The sequence below is a fragment of the Pleurodeles waltl genome, chromosome 3_1, assembly GCF_031143425.1.
Source record: "Pleurodeles waltl isolate 20211129_DDA chromosome 3_1, aPleWal1.hap1.20221129, whole genome shotgun sequence".
Taxonomy (NCBI): domain Eukaryota; kingdom Metazoa; phylum Chordata; class Amphibia; order Caudata; family Salamandridae; genus Pleurodeles; species Pleurodeles waltl.
In genome coordinates this window covers 1,612,875,522-1,612,897,990 of record NC_090440.1, presented here as the reverse complement: position 1 = coordinate 1,612,897,990, position 22,469 = coordinate 1,612,875,522, and the positions used below count along the sequence as shown (strand labels likewise).

The following is a 22,469-nucleotide window of genomic DNA, read 5'->3' as shown; positions in this document are numbered from 1 at the left end:
ATCTATACCTTCAGATGCTACTCTCTATCGAAATATGTGGTATCCTGGTAAATATTTTAAGGTCCATAATTACTGTGAGAAAGTCTCTGGATAGGATAGGATAGGATAGGCTTATGAATATTTGGGCAGACAAATTTATTGTGATTGATTAGTATGCCCACATCGTACAATTTACAGGAGGGCAATCCTAAAAGACAAATAATTGTCTTTGGTGTAGAAACAGAGGGGAGTTTTCTTTTAAAGTAATGTATATGCGAACTATCATGTATTTATATATAAATATGTCTTAGATGGATTTCTTTGTTTTAACCATGGTAAAATCATGCCACAATTTGTAGCAGGGCACATCTAAAAGACAAACAATTGTCTTTGGCGTAGAAAAGGTGGGGGATTTTCTGTTTAAAGTAATATTTATGCCAAATATCATGTATTCATATATAAATATGTTTTAGATGGATTTCTTTGTTTTACTCATGGTAAAAATCACATTTTATAAACTTTTACTGATTAAATGAGGACCCAACTAGGGACCATAAACGTGCTTTTGTACAGTTAGACGACTATGCGATGATTTTATATCAATTGTAATGAAAAATGTATGTTTTTGGCTTTTGTGGTCCTTTGAGACCGAATAAAAAATCTATGACTGACTGAGTGATACAAAAGTAGGGTTGAACCGTATTCTCCGACACACAAGGATAACCAAGTAATCCAAACCTTTCATTCACAATGTCATTATTGGGGGGGGGGGGGGTCATACCATGCCTCCACGAGTCCCACCCCTGCAAAAATACTCCTGGCTACATCTCCGGGTTAGTCCACTCTAAAAATTGTCCAGTGATTGACTCATATAGTTGGTACTTTACTTTTTTCAAGGGGCGAACAGTACAAACGTCCACTAATTTTCCCTTCGTTTTTATCAGCCCTCACATAAGTATACTGGTTGTCAAGTAAACCCTGGCTGTGTGGAAAAATCAGTTCAATGATTGGTTTTGCTTGGTAAGAGTTAAAAGCATTTGTCAGTCCTCAAGTGTCTTCATGTACATGTTGCACGAATTAACATTCGCGTTCCTGTGCCGTACAGCACTACCGAGGTGGACAGTTCCTTTCCCGCCTCACAGGCTCGTTCCTTCGTGGGCGATGCCGCCGCTGTCCATGACGTTGGTGCTGGAGCCGAGGGAGCGCCGTTGGGGGTAGGGTGTGACGCACAGCATCATAATACATGTGGGCTACGTCACAGCGGGTTCCCTCTCCTCTGTCGCTCCAGAAACTTCCCCGCCACCTCCCGCCGACGCCCTGCACCTGTTCACGACTCGAGGAGCGCGCCTAATGCGGACAGACGCGTGAGATTGTCTATGGGTGTGGCACCCCGTTGTGAAACCGGCTGGCCATGCTAATAGATGGATATTGTTCTACTTTAAACTCACCCCTTCCCCTGGTATGGGGCGGCCCTATTGTTTCCACTCAATGTCAGGCAGGGAGGGATAATGCTGTACTAAAAAAATGAGGTAGGGAGGTGCTCAATCACATCTGTTGTGTACGTCACGGGCTTCAGCCATATTGGACTTTTATCAGGTCAGTGTTTACAATTACCTAACGTAAAAAACACGTGTATTAAAGTTCGATCACTACACCAGATATGGGTTGATTTTGATAGACCATTGACTGCGTTCATAATGTATTCGAAGCAGATTGAAAACATATTTCAATATTATTTACAAAATAATGTGATAATAATGGTAACATATATCCTATCAGTTTAAATTCTTCTGTCAATAGATTTTTGTATTAACTTCCACTCATAGCAGTAGACATTAAACCGTGAAACGGCAACGATATTACATTTCCCTTTATGGCGGATAGGCCATGCCCGAGGAGAGGGTGGGAAGCTTTCGCAGCTCCCCATTCTCATTGCCCGTCTTCTATGTTTGCGGGTATCCTCTTTTTTTCCTTATCTTTTGGTACCTGCAGTGCCAAGGGAAGTGTCGGGAGCGCGCGCGCGCCCCCGCCACGTCCAATCTCTGCACGCAGCTGACTGTCAACATCTGGGGGAGGAGTAGCTGGAGACTGAGGAGGGAGGCTGGCGCCAGAGGAGAGGGAGAGACACGGCGGCGAGAGAGCAGCCTGGAGACCAAGCCGCAAGAAGGAGCGCCGAGGGACAAGACAGAACCAGCGTCTCCGGAGCGCACTCAGGGAGTAACCGGGAGCCAAGAGGAGCACCGAGGAGACAAGAGACTGATTAATGGTGTAAGTGCTGCCTGGATACCGCGCTATCCTTCTGTCTCCAAGCGCGGGTGCTCCCCATCACTGGGATGGCGGTGCGCATCCTTCCTCCATTCCCAGGGTGGGTGGCAGGTTGGGATAGCGTGGCAAGATAACGGAAAATGTCTTACTTCTTTGGGTCTGCACCGTGAAGGTGGATGCAGTGAGGTCTGTGTAAGTGGGCGCAGCCCTACCTTCTGCATGGTCTCCAGATTCGTTGATCCACAGCTGGAGAGGGAGGTCGACCACTCATCACACAAAAAAAGAATAATCATCAAGCTAGGGCACGCCTAAAGTGATCGTTATGTTGGAGGTGTATCTTTTTTTACCCTACGTGCATTTTCTCATTGACATAATATTCTTGCACCTGGCAGCATCCTTCCTAGCTCTACATTACATTATGGAATGGATTTAGAGAGCGTTGCATAATGAATTTAGGTTACAGCGCATCTCCCTATAGTGTTCACATAATTCCTCGGCTCTAGCACCGCAGATAATGCTCTCTTTTATGATAGAGGCGAGCCCAAGGCTTATAGAAGCTGCAGTGATATGTGACCGATCCCACTGCCCTCGGAAATGGCTCTGTTGTTTGTTGCCCTCGAGTTGCGAGGATTGCATGCTTATTTTGTGATTGTTATGCTGATGAATCTCGTCTGCGGACACTCAAGACCCTGCAGCCTGACTTTGTACAGGGGTATTGCCCTCCTATTTCATATTGTGTTTGTCCTCTGATCGTTCCATTCATCACATTTCATTCAGCCGGCCCTTATTTGCATTTGCCTATGTAAACGGTGCAACTATGGAGATTTCAAATGTACACAGGATGCCCTACCTTGTGTGCTTGTTTTTGGAACCGAAGGTCAGACAGTCATCTGTTTACCTACTGCTAAGTAATATGTTCCATTATCTGAAAACAGAGCCAGAGGCCTTGCATATGGGTAGCAGTTGTTTCTTTTTTGTACATTAATACAAGCACCAGTGTGATTCTTAAGTGATTTTAAACAAAACAATGTGTGTGAATTATAAAAACACAGAATTTATGTGTACGTTCATGTAATCATTGCCCCATCTTTTTGAAGAACCATTCTCAAAATCTCAGTACAATGGGCCTAAAATGACGTTCGTTAGCAGAGGACGAAAGTCAGAAACCATACTGTATGACAAACAACATATTTAACCTTCATTATGTACTTTAGATTTCTAGAAATGTTATGTTACGTTATATAACGATCAACGATTAAGTAAGCCTAATAAAACAGCATTTTAGATTGCAGCCTCGAAGGCCAATACAAGTCCGCATTTATCAAATAAATAATCTATTAATATAGACATCATATATTAACTGTATTTCAGCTCGTCTGTTTGCTGGAAGATATTTTAGACTTGGAGAAGCTTTTATATGTCATTGTTACCATAATACGCCAGTGTCAGGATAGGCAATATTAAATATTCACAGTCATATCAGGCTCTCAGACCTCAGTCTCAGTGTATAATTCACAAGTGAATTGTAAAACTATGCACGGTATCAAAGAACTAGGGTTCATGTGGTATTACAGGGGCTTTTGTTGTGAGCGAAAACTTGGTGTTTGGCTTCTTCAAAAGTATGTTTTTGCATCGAGAAGTTGTAATTATTCTTGGTGTGGTCACTTAGAATAATCTTTCTATAATGAACAGATATATTATGTCTTACATTCTCTGTTCTTTATCGCGGTAGTAGAATGGAGAACATGTGTATGCACATTTTTCATTTATTTAGTATATAGTTACAAACCCAAAGTGTAGCTGTTTGTTTAACATATATGTTTTATACTTTTTGGAAACAATTAAAAAGCAACATTAGTTGATTAAAATCTTGAAATTACAGTTGGTTCACGAACAGTCTTGTTGTAATACAACATATTTTGATATGTAACGGCTTGCTCAAAATGGGATTGGTGAACATATTACGTGGCTGTGTTTAATTATGATTTTTTCCTGTTAAGCTATTAATCGTGCATGCAAAAAAACACAAGATATGGCTACATTTTGTGCGATTTTTGCCTTCAACTTAGTTTATGTCCAGACGATTTCAAAATAATATGGTTGTCTCCTAAATGTGCTTAACATCTGTTATCAGGATAAACCAATCATATAGGGCCCCTTTTAGGTATCAGTGTCTTGCAAATGAGTTGAAATTTCTCCTGGCCTCTTTACCCGTTGTTTTTGAAGTACTGCTTTTTCAAGGTGTTTTTCAGCCCAAGTATTTGCAATTAATGGGGATATGTCACTAAGCATGTGTTTTTGTATTTCAATCATGTGTTTCAGTGATAGTTTTTCACACATCTTTGTTAAAGGAGGGTGTTAACTTGGTAGCATAGCCCCAGAACACTAAAACAAGGAAAGACCTACTTCTACCTGCCAATCCTTCCTCATTTTGACTTTAGTTTTCAATATCTCACCTAAGTCCGTTAGAAGTAGAGCCTTTGGTTATTGACTAGGCCAAATGTAGTGCAGTGAATAAAGCCTGCCCCTTCCTTGCCAGACCTCAAAGCTTTGATTCTTCTACCACAGATCTCCATCAACAAAACTCAACCATGAATATTAGTAACTTTTTCAGAAGCGTTGAGCACCCCTAACTATAACAATTTCACTTGGTTTTGTTCCCTTTGCCATCCTTTAATAACATGTGTGCACTTTCATCCTGTGGAGATCATGCATGTCTTATCTCTAGGGAAGATCTTCAGTTTGGTTGGGTGCTTGTACTTTTTGATAGCCAGCACGGAATAACCAACTTCTCGACATACGCAGCACATGTTGGTGATGCAAACAAATAATATATCTAGGGACAAACATAATTTAGTATCTTGATTCAAAATATTTTCTTTGGAACTCTAATTATGGCTGTCTTTGTTCTGTTCTCAAGGCTTTTTGTCTTAAATTTTAATGGGTAGATAGCTGGGTGTTGGAAAATGCACCTTTTATGTGGTCACCCCCATTTTGTTGCTAGATTTTGCTGCTTTTTTAAAATTTGTTCACTAGGACTCTGCTAACCAGGCATAAATGCATGTGCTGTGACCCCCTAAGTCATGTTGAATTTGGCTGTAATCCTAACTGACCTATTTACCTGTATATGATACAAAGTATATGCAGGGCCTGTACTGTAAATGTCACTATTGCACAGCAGCACATATTTTGCCACCACTAAAGTGCCAATGGACCTTATATAGGTTATGTATATTTTATGTTTTACCTGTCCTGGCAGTGAAAAACCGCCAAGGTCGTTTTCACTGTGGCAAGACTAGTTCTCTCATAGGGATATACTGGGTTACATTATAACACTTTGTACAGCTAACCTCTAATTGGAAGTAGCTAGGAAAAATAATCAAGGACTTATTTTAATAGTGATTTGAAATCAAACTTATAGGTCATGTCTAATTTTATATCATTATTTTGAAGAATACACTTTTATTTTTTTCTGCCTGAACCAAATGGGTCTTTCTGCCGTGTTCAGTGTCACCAGACTGTTGGTGGCTTCCCTATAGTGACGTATGGATTAATGCTAAGCAGTAGACAATGAGCTTTGGTGTGGGGAGAAGTTTTTCAGGTGTCCTCTCCAGGATGGCATGGGGGCTGTAACCATCCCCTTCCTGAGCTTCAAAGAATTCATACCCTGTCAGTTGGCAGATGTAGCCAGCTTGTCTCCAAACCCAGTGGGAGAACAAGTCATTGCATCCCTTTTAGGGGTGACCACAAGGAAGTGTTAGGCCAGTTAACATTGCCATACCCCTGAGTGGCACAGGGAGCTCTGCACAGGGTAAGAAAGGGTCTGGCATCTTGATTTCAGTTAGCAAAGGGCACTTTGTGATTGTTTTCAGTAGTGTACACAAGAGAAAAACTGTTGCAAAAGTGGGTAAGTTTACCCCTGGGAACTTTTTCCCTAATAGTCAGAAAGGGGCTGGGAGGTACCCCTACATACAGGTTTCTGCCAGTAATAAATGTGGCATTCCTGGGCACCTTCTTCAAAACAACAGATGGACCTGTGGAAGACAAGAGGACTGCACCAGCAGTTGCGACCTGTGAAGACATAAAAGCTGCAAGAAGCCAAACTTTCTGAAGACATCAGCTGACCAATTCCAACTTGACCTGCACTGACTCTGCTGGTGGCTTCTTTTGGAGTGAATTCTGACCCCAAAGTGATGCTCCTGAGGTCCTACAACCCTTGGCTGGTGTACTCCTCCTGCCCAAACTACAAAAGCTGGGAGTTAGTAACTTTTTACCATTTTTGACTCTGAAGAACCGGTGGAAGTCCTGGGCCACCGTCGTCATCGTATCGATGGTTGGGTCCAACATGCTAGTCTACTCAATGAAGGAGGTCTGACTTCCAGAAAAGTTTCTAAATCTGAACTTAGAGGGCTTCACTGAGAGTGACACTGCTCGTTATCGAGATCTGTGTGGGCACAGACACTGGACTTCTCATGCCCTGGGCTTTCCCGCCTTCATCAACAACTGAAGCGGGACCATGTTCTTCAGCACCTGGTGTCATTGAACCCTGAATGGGATGCAGCTTGCACCTTGTGCCACTGATGACTTGTCAATTACCACATTTTCTCTAGAAAAATGTATACACATGAAGGTAACTCTTCGACTGGGGCCTACCTTTACCTTTGCCTTCCTACCTTTGCCTTGTACCTGTCCCATGCTCCATCACTGTGAACTTTAACTTTAGACTTTGACTTGGTCTAGTGCAACCAACTGCCCGTAAGTGGCACTTTGTGCCTTTGGCGCTATTTTTATTTAAATCCTTAAAAATACATATTTCTGGTTCCCTTTATTGAATTTTTGTTGTCTTGGTGTCAATTTGTACTCAATAAAATATTCTTTAGTTGTATAAATTAGAATGATAATTTTATTGTTTTTGACTGTTTAACTCTTTTGTTGCTTGTAAATGCTTAACACATTTTCTTAAGTTAAGCCTATCTGCTCTGTTCCAAAGCTAAAAGGATTTGAGCTTAGGTTTAAATTACTGAAGCCTTTAGTAGATCTAAGAAAAAAGTGCCATTATTACTTGTGGTGGACTAACGTCCCAAAACTAATAATCCACTTTCTCACAGTGGGAGATGCAGCACCGTTGTGAAGGCCCAGAAGCACAGCTAGAGCATCCATATTGTGTAATGCCCTGCTTTTGTAAGCATCAAACCCACACCTCCAGTTTGGCTATCAAGCGAAAAAGTCTTCATGTCCCAACACCATATCACCTCCATGCTGACTATCCACCACCTCCATAACAACCAGTCTGAATTATTCAAACAAAACACAACTCACTCTTTTTCTAAAACTTCTTTAAATACTCAAGAAGAAACTACATAAAGCTTATGTCACTTTGGAACAATAAAAACTGAACTTAGATGGCAAATTGCTCTATTGGCAAGACTGGGCTCTAAAGGGCCTATCTAAAAAAACTTATCTAAAATCCAAGGAATCTCCCAAGAGCTTCACTGAAATTGCAGACAAAGTAGACACTCTTAATCACTGATTTCTACAGCTTCCTAAAACTAAGAGCAGCTATCTACAAACACAGCCATTTACACATTCCGACCTCCCATTCATACACAAATCTAGCTACCTTAACATGTTATTGAACAACACTAATACCAACAGCCTGATGCCCCTACAAGACAAATTGAACAGCAATATTAGCAGAGCCTCCTGCCCCTAAGAATCATAACATCGAATATGTAAGATATCTACAATTGCAGAGTTTGCACATGCTCTGTCTCATTACAGATACTTATACCTGCATAGGTCCTACTGGACACCAGGGAGGCTACAAAAACTAGGATTCATCTCAGAGGACAAATGCTGGAACTGTGCAGAGACCCTAGACTTTATCTCATATGCTATTTCACTGCAAGGCCATGCTTTATTTGTGGCAAGAAATAATCCAGTGTATATAAGAAATCTTCAACATTCATAGCGATGTGGACATTGACACCACATTCTTGGGCATTTCTGCAGCCAACACTTTCTATAGTTTACTAATTATTTACCTCTTCCTGACTAACCTAATGCTGACATTGGTTTCAAAGCACATTTGAGTGTAAATCCTCTGACCACATATCTTTACGTACATGGTGTGCTTAGCTTAATTTCATGTGAAGTGTAGACAACATACTACCAAATGCTACAATCTCAGAGGTACGACTCGTCTTTAGAACAATCAAGCTGGTCTCACAGATCAGTGTTTCGGCTGTTTCTTTAGCAATTTGGGGCCTGTTTTATGGCTAGATGGGGCAGTTTTTACTGTTGATTTCCTTGATATGAAAACAATAATTGCTTGCGGCAAACACAAATGCATGCATGCTCCTATACCTTGCAAAATATCCATACTGCATGTCTTCACAAGTTCAAAATTGGCCTGATTTGCAAATGTGGGCTATCTGGTTCGCTAACATGGTCCACTTTTATTGCCCAGCCCAAAAGTATTTTTTGTCCCAATCTGACCCTGACAATCTCTACACATAACCCGCTATTAATTAACCTTTATTTCTGCATGCAAACAAATGAAACCCTTATGAGAAACATCTGTGCATTCAAATCAAGGTAGACAATTGGTTGCTGATAACACCATTAAAACCTTGTTACCTTGCATATATAGACCTTTGTATTATCTCAACAACCTGTGTACTCCCCATGTGCCCCTTACATCTTTTTGTTCGCATTTCTGTTTGTTTTGATTATAGCCTTAGAACCCGCCGTAGCGGGCTCTACCAGCTAATAAAGGCCCGCTCCCGCGTTAAAGGCCCGAGCCGAAGCCACAGCTGCTGTGAACAAAGATTGGAATGTTGGCTGCAGGCTTTTACCGGCCAGTAAAAGCCCGGAGCACTCCATTGTTTTCAATGGAGCCTCCAGCATTCCAATGTTCTAATATTGTTTCCATTCCTCAGTTATTCTTCTGTTTTCAGCTAGCAATCACATTGCTGTTGGAAATGCTACACATTGTATTTTATCCTGTGCAGTCGCCATTGAACAGTGATAGATAGGGCTACGTTTCCATAGGAAATTATTTCTTTTTGGTTTGCTAATAATTTTGGCGCAGTTTGACAAATCTTTGCAAAACTTGAAAAAACATCTTACCAACCTCAGCTCCTTCCTCAAATGTTTTGGGGTTATTCATCAAGCAGGGGCTGAGAAAAAGGGTGATTGCCAAAACATGTTTTTCTCATGCAGTTTTCCATAGGAAAATTAGACACAGCTACGACCAAGACATCTGAACAAAGGTATAGCTAATTTGGCAGAAAGCTAGATCTTAGTCCAGAAAACATGCTTTTAATCATTAACACAAAGTCCTCTCTATAACTAAGCTCTGATTTGACTTACTGCAAGCATGTTAGCTAGATTGTTCAGTGCTCCCATAATTGTATTGTATAATACTAATGGTTGTAATTTCTTCTTATACAAACTAAATAAAACGTTTAAAATGACCAAAAGCATATTGCCACAAATAGGCTTTTACTGAACCGTAACAAGGATACTCATTGTCCTCAAACACTACACTGATCGTGATCAGTAGCTCATTGTAGTCAATATACTACAAAATCAAGACTTCACAGTCCTATTGCCAGAATGGAGTTACTTTGTTTTGATTCAGTAATGTTTACTGTTTGCCACTCTTCTGTCCGCAAACACCCGAACCGCGGTAGGAACAAAGGAAGACGGTGACAAACAATTGACACTTTGTTTGGTGCCCTGCAGTGTCTTGAAGTTTGAACAGTACATTTGTACATTTAGTGGTCTAAGGAAGGTACGCATATCTCCTGGTTTGTGTTTAATGATGTTGATCTTGTAAACTAGGGGTGATAAGGGCTTTGGGTCAGCAGTTACACCTACAATATCAAAGGTGTTTGAATCTCTGTGATAATGGGGGTCATACCTGTGGTTAGCCTACAGAATAGGTAAAAACCAACAAGCACAGAAGACCTAAAGCATGCCCCACAATCCTGTAATCTGCTGAACCAATCAAGTGCAAAGGAAACATTTAAAAGATGGTGAGAAAGTCAGAGTTTGCTCACCTGTACTTGTACGTCTCTGGGGGAAGGGAGTTCTCTGGAACAAAGTGATGGGTGGAGAGGGCTTCCAGAATACTAGGGACTTTTAAATACAAATGTCACGATTATCCGCAGGGCATTCCAGCATAACTTCATGAAGGGCATTCAGGTTTGCCTCTAGCCAGGAAGGAATAGCAACAGTATCCTTGACATTTCGAAAACGTCAGCAGCAGCAGAGTTCATTCAGATCTAGGTCTATAGGTAGGTGTTCAACTACAAGGAGGGGGGCCTGGCTTATCTGTACAAGTTCAGGCAGTGTCCAGCCGATCAATTTAGGACACATTTTCCATCCTCATAAAGGAGCCTGGGAAGGTCCTTTCCCTAGATGCAAGTCAGCTGTCACTGCCTTTGGTACAACTTTAAGGTAGTAGCCTTATGGGAAATCTTATGCATTCCTCTAGTCAGTTGTCACTGTCCCTTGTACACTTTGCAGCGGTAGCCTAAAGGGAATCCTTTTGAATTCTCCCCACAAGCCCTGGTAAATAAAGAACTACTGAGGTGGAAGACATGAGAGATGAGATTGTCCTCTATGGGCAGCAGCCACCCTCCAGCTGACAAATGTCATTCTTCTATAGTGACTGTGTGAGAATTGTTACAGGTAACCTAATGGCAGTCACACCAGTATTATTTCCAAGCAGTTACGTTGTGCACATGTTCCACTGATCACAATCAGTTGCTTCACAAGTGATTCACACAGGGCCTGATTCACAAAGGTAAACTTACACATTTAAGTAAGTTTACTATTTTTGTGGAATTCACAAACTAGAAGTGTAATTTTATTCATAGTAATTTTACGACTGCAGAAATTCCACACTCATGATGAAGACTCCCCAAATAGAAAGTCAGGCCTGCCTTATCTTTTTATGTGTGGAGTTCTCCAACCCCCACAGCTGCATCTGGAAATGCTGTATGTCCCATGTTTACATCAACAGAGTAATTCATTTTACCTGAATGTAGTGCACAGGATTCATAAGCCACAATCCCCTCATCAATTTCATTCTTCTGAACCATAACGGCTCCCAAAACATACATACTTGTATCCACCACCACAACAAATCTACAACCATAATTAATGGTTTCAAGCATGTATCTGCGACCATTTAATTTCTGAATTACTCCAAATTCTCATTGCGGAAGAGGGGAGCACACCAACCACTGACACCAGGCTTGTGTGAAAAAGGCTGCTTAATTGAAAACAGGTGCACTTAACAAACATCAAAACCTTTGCCTCACAAAACTAAGGCACATATTTATACTTTTTTAGCACTGCATTTGCATCATTTTCTGATGCAAAAGCGGCACAAACTTACAAAATACAATTATATTTGTATTTATACGCTAAAAAAGTATAAATATGAGCCTAATAGCCTCACTATACAAAAACGTTTACCTATGTTACACAACCTCCCTCCCCTACCCTCTCTCCTCCCTCCCACTTTACAGCTGTAATCCTGTATTTTTCTCCCTGCTTTTCATAATTTCTAGGGTTAAACTCCCTTCCACTTTATTGTAACTGTGAACGTGAATTTACCATAATTTTCTAAAGAGCATTTTCCTTCCTATGTCATCCAGGTATGTTCCTATCTGTCTTTCCTTATCAACCTGGACTGTCACTTTCAAGAACCCTAAACTTCTATAAATCATGTCAACTTGACATACCACCAGAAAAAGGTTACCAGACTTTTTCTGCCCCTTGTCTAATGACTGCGTAACAGTGCGCATGGCCTGTCACTAATCTGGAACAAATACAGCTCCATGTCAACAAATGAGAGGCGTACCCATCACCCCCAAAAAATTCAAGATCCTTGTAGCCTATATCTGAATACTCCAACATATTAATGCCTTTTCCCTACAAGAACCATGCATTTCATTATTACATTTATGCCTTGCTCTCTCAATGGCGGCTGCCTGCTTTGCCCCTCACCAAATCCACCTCGGAACAAAAGCTATCCACTCTATATGATACCCTGACCATTGCTTCAGAATTTCCTTGAGATCTCTTTTCATTCCCTTTAGTATGTCTAACCGTTTCCCACAGACCATGTTGCTTCTCACCCAGGTGAATTAATAAAATATTGGAGCACTGACCCCTCACCATCAACCTGTTTAAGCAGGGCAACAATTCTCCATATCTCATCCCTCCTTTTCCTTGCCAATGAACGCTATATATTATTGGATCAAGACCCAGGTTTTCTCCTTGATTGCCATCCTTCGCTTATTTGTGAGCCCACTTAATAAAATAATCTCCCACTAGCCATATTGATATACCGCTGACCTGCGGGCCAGGAACCAAGCCTGTAAACTAAAAACAACAAACCACCTTACATCCACCACCTCCCCGCTCCTGATATAATACTGGAAATATCTTGATGCCCTTCTCCCTGTTCTTATGATCCTATCTCCACTCCATCTTCTCTGCCCCACTTCCATAGACAGCCCTATTCTAAATGAATAAGTACCAAAAGCAGAGGTCTCCAATCCCAACACCTCCAGTGCTTTCCTCAAAATGGACAGTAGTTGGAAGGCTGAGCCTGGCTTGTGGGCCCCATGTAGGAAGGCCGGACACACCAGCTCATGACCTGCCATACAAAAGCCCAGTGAACTGGGCAAATCCCAGGTGTGGGATACCAAAGCATCCAAACCACCTACCTTGCCCCCATTGATCCTTCGTGGACCTGCAAAGTCAAATCTGGACACCTTTTGGAGTCAACTGTATGTCTTCCCATAGTAGACCTTCTGTCCCCTTTCTCCCTAATAGTTCAGAGACCCTGAAGACCCCAAAAAACATCCAGGACATCAATGTGCTAAAATGTTGTGCTTCCCATTGATCCCAGGTTATGCGCGACAACAGCCCAATCATCTCTCAAACCAATGTAACTGGTTTCTTGGCTGGTGCCACCCTGCCTGATTTCCTAGCCCACCCCTCCAACATTCTTGTTCCCAGCTTCCCTGCCTGTGCATATCCCCATACCAGTTTTCCCATGAAAGCCATACCAGCAATTTCCCTGCAATAGTAACCCTGGAGTGTTCTTTCCTTGCACCCCATCCTCCCTTTTTGCCCACTCTTCCCAATGTCTGCGGACGCCATTCTGTAAGAATTCAGTCCAAGCCTGTGCATATACTTCCCTCTTGGAAACCGCTAACGAGTTTACCACTAGCTGAAGCATCCTCTGTTTCCTATTTTCCATAAATCTTGCAGCATCCGGCTCTTGGTGGTCTCTGCGTCCATGGCCAGCCCTTGGAAATACTCCCACTGTGAATGAGACAAAGCATCCGCAATGTCATTGTTCACACCAGGCACATGTCTAGCCCTAAAAGAAATATAATTTCTCAAGCAACCCAGAATGAACACCTGAAGGAGTTTAAGGACTTGAGGATTCCTTGCAGACTGCCTGTTCACAACTTCTGCCACCAATTGCCTATCCTGAACAGTACCCTCTTGTGGGCCAGCTTATCTCCCAGACTGTCACTGCTACAACCAGCGGAAAAAACTCCAAGAACGCAATGGAGCAATCTCGCTGTGTCCATTCAGCGGGCCACTGCTCCGTACACCATTTTCCATGGCAGTATAATCCAAAACCCTGATCCACCACCGCATCTGAGACTATTCAGGCATTCCAGTCCATCTCCTGCCATGTTGTCAAGGGGATTTCATTGAATGACCCTAGAAAGTAACACCACATGTGTAAATCCTCTTTCACGCCTGCTGATAGCCGGACACGATGATGTAGCAACTTATGACCTTTCATGGCCAAACCTAGTCTTCTGCAAAATGTCTGCCCGCCCTCACGACTCTGCAGGTAAAATTCAGGTGACCCAGAATCACCTGTATGTCCCTGACTGTGATCTTGGTCTTGTGTAACATTTCATCAAGAAGCAGCACCATGGCCATTTGCTTGTCCTTTGGCAATCTTGCCATCATTCGCTCCAAATCCATCTCAATACACAGAAAAGCTAAGACTGTACTAGGACTCACCATCTTCTCTGGGGCAAGAGCACTCCCAAGTCCTCCATTATGGTATGGAATCTGTCCAGCAAGTATTGGCATTGTGCAGAGCCTGGTGTGCCAACCAAGAACAAATCATCCAAATACTGGGTGTAAGTGTCCTGTCTGTTTCATGACCATCCAGCACAGGAGGTCAAGCAACCCATGAGTAGCGCCTTGTCACCATTCCATCTCTCTTCAAAATGTATGCTTGACAATTTGAAATTGTGGGGAGCGGAGTACCAGCTGTAAATGGAAAGCACTCTTAGCCATTAAGTCCCCACCTCCAACTTCTTCCACCATTGCCATAGCTACATTCACTTAAGCGTCTGACATGAACACCTGCTCCTCAGGCATAAAGTTGTTTACTGAGCACCCTTCCGGCCATGATAAGTGCTGAATCAAGCAATATTGACCCACATGTTTTTTTTAGGAACCACTCCAATGGGAGAGAAAATCTAATTCTGCATCAGTCAATCTAGAAAAGGGCCTGCCATGCACTCCTCCTGAACCTCTTTAGTCAATTTGTCCCTCACCACTTTGGGGTGTGCTTTCTACTGATTTCAAATTTTCTGCCCACCTACACAGCCATGGCCCCTAGTATCCCAGCCTGAACCCCCATGTAAACCCATCCTGCAAAATCCTCGCTGCTTCTGGCTAGTCATACTGCTCCAACCAAACATGCAGCCTGTCAAGCTTAACCAGAGTAGGAGCTTTTGCCCCCAGTGCCCTGAATGCCTCTTCCTCCTCGGAAGTAGCCAGATCGACTCTGCTGTTGACCCCCAGCGCCTCCTTGTTGCTGCTGCCAAAGCTCAATCATCCCTGCTGACGAACCACCCGCCCTGTAGCAGTTAACCAATGCATGTCTCCCAGAAAACTTTGAGCACTTGTGATGAAGTTTACAGTATTTCCTGATCAGAGACCGTTGCTAAAGTCCCACTATTCTCTAATCTGGGAATTTCCGGTTCCTGCACTAGCAGTCTGTCCCTTGCCCGTGGTGGGATGTCCCTGAAAGGGGAAGTATACTATAGGAAGCCCACTAGCCTTAAAAGTGCTTTTTCCACATTTGGCTGGGCCCCTAGTGTGTTGCCATAAGTTTGCATCAATTTTGCTCCATTGAACCTCGGGTTCCAGCGCCATACATACTCTGAGCTCCTCATCATATTGTACCCAGTACATGTGCCGTCCATATACTTAAATAATGTCACTGACCATTCTGGATATTTTTCACAGTAAATGCTGGCATATATTAAGAAGACCGATGTCCAATTTTCTATCATCACAGGCACCTTAGGCCCTTTTGCCAGCTCGTATTTCTCTTCTTTAGATCCCACTTTAGCTCACAATTCTTGGTGCAGGAGCTTCAACATTTCCATATATTCCCCCTGCCAAATCCTTTCCTTTGTCAATAGCATTAGGTGTGCCCCCAGAGGTGTAGCCGTTCCCATGTAGGGTAGCTTCCTAATTTTAATTTCTTTGCTCTCCAGAGGCTCTTTTTAGTTTACCATGTCAGACCACGCAGACTTTCCCACATCATCCTGTCCCACTGTCTATTTGCCATTCAACCCCTTGTCACTATTTTTGCTTGGGTCTGACGCCCCACTCCTCCTCATCTGAGGCCTCTGCATCCTCCATGATACCCCCTCTCCATTGCTCCTCTTACCTCTCTTCTTCATCACACCATTCCAATAAGGGCACCCCTTATGTCCCACCATAGTCCTGCGTGACTCTGTCCTTCCTTTTGTCCTGCCTCACCTCTTTCACCTCCCCCAACTGCTGTGTTAGCTGAACCTGCCATGGCCTTTTAGAACTTAAAACCCTCTTCAGTGTCTCCTTCACTCCCTCTGGGGCCCTGTCCATCCATTCTATTGGGTCGAAAGAAAACCCAGTTCTGCTGAGACTACAGATCAAGCCTGTGACCTCATAGGAACTTCGCCGACTCGTTCTGGCAATAAATGCTACTCCACCATAGTTTGTTCCTGCCCGCCTCCAACAGCAACTTTCTAGTGTTTCCTCCAACCCCTCCTCTTCCCCGCCCCTTTTTTGTCGATGGGCATGTTGTTCAAGGCCCCACCCCCCTGTTTGCGATGAGGATCCCTTTTTACTTCAGTGAGACCCTGAGGCAAGTTAACACCTGACTCGATGACTTCCGATCCTGCTGATCCCTCATGCCACACTTGAGCCCCAGGTGCAAACCTCATGGAAAGCTCAGAAAGGAAGCACATAACTCTCGTCCTGACCCGCCTACTTCATGGCATGAGGCAACTATCTTTCTTATTTTAAAGCCAGGGAAATCACCAGTGAGATGTGAATCCTACAGACCAATATCTCTGTCAAATAGTGATTATAAGTTATTTGCTAAAATATTACCTAATAGGTTAAGCGGTGTGATAAGCGACTTGGTACACTCAGACCAAAAAGGCTTTATTCGCAATAGATTTTTTAAATGATCAAACATTTAATTTAGGTGGCGCTATTGTTTTAGCTATTACCTACCAAGAACCCCTGTCTGTTATAGCTTTGGATGTGATGTAGGCTTTTGAGAGAGTTAATTGGAACTATTTAAATATGATCCTTAAACAAAATAATTTGGGCAATAAGTTCTGCCAGGCGATTTGTCTAATTTATCATGCTCCGGAGGCCAGGGTATTGGTGAATGAGAAACTGTCTGATCCTTTAGGATCCCTAGGGGTACTAGACAGGGTTGTCCCTTTCCCCCTTGTTGTGCGATTTATACATAGAACCTTTTGCTAGAAAGATTAGACAGAATTCCATAATCCCTCCCTTTAGTTGTAAGGGGTGGGTGAAGAAAGTTGCTTTCTATGCAGACGACCTCTTAATTTATACTTCTAGCTTATCTTTAGCCTTACCTACTTTATTGAATATTGCAGAGAAATTTGGAAAGATCTCGGGTTATCGTGTTGATTCTGACAAAACAGAGAGAATGGCATGGAACTTGAAGGGTGATAACCGCCACATTAAAGAATCTATGAGGTATTTAGTGCAAATAATTGTGAAGGAATTGGAAAAAAATAGCTATGGTTAATTTAAAGACAGCATTAACAGAGTGTAGTAAGCTAATGCAAGGATAGGCACACCTCCCTCTTACAATTATTGGAAGAGTCAATCTGGTCAAAATGATAATTTGACCTAAGCTGAATTTTATCTATAATTCTATCCCTCTAGAAATGGATAAAAAACTCCTGGACAAATTTCAACAGAAACTCTTTTATCTGGGCTCAAAAAGGCCCCAGGATTTCATGGAAGAAATTGCACAGAAGAAGAGAAAAGTGGGGGGGGCTTACACTTCCTGATATACATTACTGTGCATGGGCATTCCACCTCAAGAATGTTAGAATGTTATTCTCATCCCTGGATCGCTCAGTGATTGAGATTTATGGTAGCTATGGCAAAATGTGCAGTAAAATATTTTCTATATAAATTCAGAGACCCCAAATTCTTCAAAAAAGTGAGATTAAAAATTGTACAAGATGCAGCTAAAACCTGGTACAAGCTGCGGCAAGCAGCAAAAATAGAGTATTATAGTCAATGGGCTCCGGTCTGGGACTCCCCCGGTACCCACGAGTGTTTGATAGATTTATTGTCATTGCCTCTTAAGAAAGCGGGGGTCAAATTTTGGGGAGACCTAGTTAGGGATGTCTCTCTATTATCTTGGGAAGACATTCAACTAAGAAGCTGGGTACAGAGTGCTACCGTCAGTCTGGGGTCTGCAAATCAGCTAGAGGAGGACTTAATTAAAAACCATTGGAGTTTGAAGAAGGTATCAAGCTGCTACTGGGGAATCGTGGACACGTTAGATGGCAACTTTAAGCTACCAGACTCTCTCTGGAGGGAAGTTATGCCCCCGGGACAAGTACAAAATAGGTGGGAAGTATCAATGTGCACACTATTTAAGGTAGTTAAGCTCTGACACCTTTGATAACATAATTTATGATATCAATACAGTGCTTGGTGGGGGGCATGAGTTAGAGTTACCTTATAGCATGAGTTATAGTTATTTGAGATAACTCTCACTATAATAGGTGAATTTCTATGGTTTGGTACGTTTTAAAATGTGAGGCTAACTATAACGTCCATGAAAACTTTGGTTTTTCAGCTAATTTCTATGTTTTTTAAAATTCGGATTCCATACTAGATAGTCCCTGTAACCTTATTATATGTTATTCCAACCACCCCTGCACACGGCCTTTGGCCATGTGCAGTGGCGGTCAGCCAGAGGTCTTGGCTGTGGCCAACACCTTATCAATCAATCAATCAATCAACTTATAAAGCGCGCTACTGACCCGTCAGGGTCTCAAGGCGCTGGGGGGGGGGAAGCTATTGGTCGAATAGCCTTGTCTTGAGGCGTTTTCTGAAGGCCAGGATGTCTTGGGTCTGGCGTAGTCGGAGTGGTAGGGAGTTCCAGGTCTTGGCGGCGAGGTAAGAGATGGATCTCCCTCCAGTGGTGGTGCGGTGAATGCGGGGGACGGAGGCAAGGGCGAGGCTCGTGGAGCGGAGCTGGCGGGCGGGGGTGTGGAAGGTGAGTCTGTCGTTGAGGTAGGCCGGCCTGTGTTGTGGATGGCTTTGTGTGCGTGGGTGAGTAGTTTGAAGGTAACCCTCTTTGACACGGGTAGCCAGTGTAGCTCTCTGAGGTGGGCAGAGATGTGGTTGCGGCGTGGGACGTCAAGGATGAGTCGGGCGGAAGCATTTTGGAAATGTTGCATTTTCTTTTGTAGTTTGGCCGTGGTTCCTTCATAGCGCGCGTTGCCGAAGTCCAGTCGGCTGCTGACTAGGGCGTGGGTGACTGTTTTTCTGGTTTCGACGGGAATCCATTTGAAGATCTTGTGGAGCATGCAGAGGGTGTTGTAGCAGGAACAGGAGACTGCGTTGACCTGCTGAGTCATGCTGAGTCAAGGATGATTCCCAGGTTCCGTACTTGGGTGGTGGGGTGGGAGTGGCTTCGAGGGAGCTAGGCCACCAGGAGTCGTTCCAGGCGGAGAGGTTGCTGCCGAGGATGAGGACCTCTGTTTTGTCTGTGTTTAGCTTGAGGCGGCTTGGTTCCATCCAGTCGGCGCTAGCGTGAAGTCCCTTGTGGAGGTTGTTTCTTGCTGTTGTGGGGTCTTTCGTGAGGGAGATGATCAGCTGGGTGTCGTCTGCGTAGGATACTATGTTGATGTGGTGGGATCGTGCAATGTTGGTGAGGGGAGCCATGTAAACGTTGAAAAGTGTTGGGCTGAGGGAGGGTCCTTGAGGGATGCTACAGACGGTTTTGGAGGATTCAGACAGGTAGGGTGGAAGGCAGACTCTCTGGGTTCTGCCGGAGAGGAATGAGGAGATCCAGTCGAGGGCCTTGCCGCGGATCCCGGTGTTGTGGAGGCGTGTTCGAAGGGTGTGGTGACAGACGGTGTCGAAAGCTGCGGAAAGGTCCAAGAGGATGAGTGCTGCGGTTTCGCCTTTGTCGAGCATGCTCCTGATGTCATCTGTGGCAGCAATGAGTGCGGTCTCCGTGCTGTGGTTCTTGCGAAATCCGGATTGGGAGGTATTGAGCGCTTTGCTGTCCTCCAGGTAGCAGGAAAGTTGGCTGTTCATGATTTTTTCAATGACCTTCGCTGGGAAGGGGAGGAGTGAGATAGGCCAGTAGTTAATGGGGTTATCTGGATCTGCTTTGGGTTTCTGCAACAGGGCGTTGACGTCGGCGTGTTCCCATCTCTCCGGGAAGGTGGCTGTCTCGAAGGAGCTGTTGATGACTGCGCAAAGGTGAGGTGCGATGATGTTGCTGGCTTTGTTGAAGATCTGGTGTGGGCAGAGGTCCGAGGGGGAGCCGGAGTGGATGGAGGCCATTGTGTTGATGGTGTCTTCAGTGTTGACGTGGGTCCAGGAGCATTGAGGGTTGGTGTTGTTTAATGCGTTGGGTTAGTGGTTGTCTGTGGTTGGCTGATGGGTCTGGGGTTCGAAGCTGTTGTGGATGTCCTCGATCTTTCGATGGAAGGGAGTGGCGAGGGAGTTGCAGAGTTCCTGTGATGGCGAGGGTTTGTGGGAGCAGGTTCTGGGGTTGGAGAGTTCTTTGATGATGCCGAAGAGCTCTTTGTTGTTGTGGGCGTTGGTGTCTATTCAGCTTTTGTAGTTGGTTCTTTTGTTAGTGGGGATCAGCTGGTGATGTTTGCGGATGGCAGTCTTGAGGGCGGTGTGGTTGGATTCGGTGAGTGCAAGGCACCAGGTCCATTCTTTGTCATTCCCATTTGGAGGCCTGCAGGTCGGGGGTGAACCAGCTGGCCTTGGGTCTGTGGTGGGAGTCTGAGGGTTGTATGAGTGGTGCGAGGGTGTTGGCGCAGGCTTCTAGCCATTTGTGCAGGTAGGTGGCAACTGTGCTGGGGTCACGGGTCCTGGGAGGGGGTGCCTGGGTGAGGGTGGAGATCAGCTGTTCTGTTGAGATTCTATTCCAGTAGCGGCGGGGGGGTTTAGTGGTGAGGTGGTGAGTGACCGGCTTCTGAAAGGAGAAATGGCTGCAGCGATGGTCGGTCCATAGGAGTTCGGTGGTGTGGCTGAAGGAGACGTGGTTGCTGGCTGAGAAAATGGGGTCAAGTGTGTGTCCTGCGGTGTGGGTGGGTGACGTGACGAGTTGCTTGAGGCCGGGGTTGGCGAGATTGTCGATTAGGTTGGTGGTGTTGATATCGTTGTTGTTTTCTAGGTGGAAGTTCAGGTCGCCGTGGAGGATGTAGTCCGTTGGGGCGAGGGCTTGGGAGTTGATGGCGTCAGCGACATCGTAGCAGAACTGCGGTCTGGGGCCTGGGGGTTTGTTTATAGACCAGTGTTCCTCAGAGGGAGGTGTTGGCGTTGATGTGGATTTTGAAATGGAGGTGCTCTGCAGATTTGATGGTGTCGTGGGAGATGGTGGAGACTCTTATGGGGTTTTTGTGGACTATGGCGATTCCTCCTCCTGGTTTGTTGCTGCGGTCTCTTCTGGTGATCTTGTAGTTTTCTGGCAACGCTATGGCTAGGTCTGGTTCCGAGGCCGAATTCATCCAAGTTTCGGTGAGGAATGGGACGTCGGGCGAGGATGTGGTCAGTAGGTCCCAGAGTTTGATTGCATGCTTGTGGATGGAGCGGGTGTTAAGCAGGATGCATCTTAGGCGGCTGTCTGAGGCTTTGAGTTGGAGCTTGGAGGTTAGGTTGCAGGTGAAATTGCAGGCTTTGCAGGAGAAGGGTCCTTTGGTGTGCATCTGAGTGGACTGGAAGCAGATACAGGAGCGTCCTGGATTGAGGGCGTAGAGGTCGTTGGCAGTGTAGTGGTGAATGGTGGTGCGTGTTGGCCAAGGGGTCTGGCGCTGGGCGCGGTCTTGGTGCGTATGGGCGCAGACGGGCTTGCCTTTGGCGCGCCTTGTGGACGCGTCCACGCTGCAGCCGGCATAAGAGGGGAGGTGGGAGGGAGTGGCAGCTGGGAGGAGGGAGGGATCGTCCAATGGGAGAGCAGGTGGGCCGGGGCAGGAGGGCTGTAAGGCGGGAAAAGCAAAAGGGAATGGAAAATCGAGGTGGAGGGAGGGGGGCAGGGCCGCGGGGACGCAGCGGCGAGGCAGACCCGAAAAAAGCAACTAATCTTGCACCGTTCACGGCCTTCACCCATGCGCAGCAGGGGTTGCCCTCAAGGCCTGGTCTGCAGCCAGTTGCTGCGTCCAAACCCCCTAAACACCCAACCCTACTCTGCACATGGCCCTTTGTCTGTGCGCGACAGGAGTTGGCCTCAGCCTATACCTCTGGGTTTGAAAATAGGTGTATGAGGGTGTGTCTGGGGGTGAGAGTGGCTGTGAGAGTCTCTGTCTGGGTGTGAGAGTGTGTGTATCAGTGTCTTAGTGGGTGTCTGCACAAGTCTGTGAGCGGCTGTGTGAGGGAGTCAGTGAGTCCATGAGTGGGTGTGTGAGAGTCTGAGTGGGGTGGTTAAAGTTGTGAGTGGTTGTGTAAGTGGGTGAAAGAGATTAAAAGAGACAGAGAGAGAAAGAGAGTGAGAAGGAGATAGATGGAGAGTTTTTTAGGCCTTGATGAATAACATACTTAGAATGAGATATTTCTGTACAAATTGAAAAGAAAAATGTATTTGTAAATTAAAAACAGTAAGATCACCTTTCAGTATGAGCCTTAAACAT

General features: G+C 44.6%; 1 protein-coding gene across 2 annotated transcripts in view; it reads left to right on the top strand.

Moving 5' to 3' along the window:
* The first annotated feature begins 1,910 nt into the window (after positions 1-1,910).
* LOC138285390 (sodium channel protein type 2 subunit alpha) overlaps positions 1,911-22,469 on the top strand; it is a 666,155-nt gene continuing 645,596 nt past the window's right edge. The window contains exon 1 of one of the 2 annotated variants that reach the window (XM_069225263.1): positions 1,911-2,247. The gene's annotated coding sequence lies outside the window, so the exon portion shown is untranslated. The remainder of the gene's footprint in view (positions 2,248-22,469) is intronic. The other variant, XM_069225264.1, reaches the window with a different exon arrangement.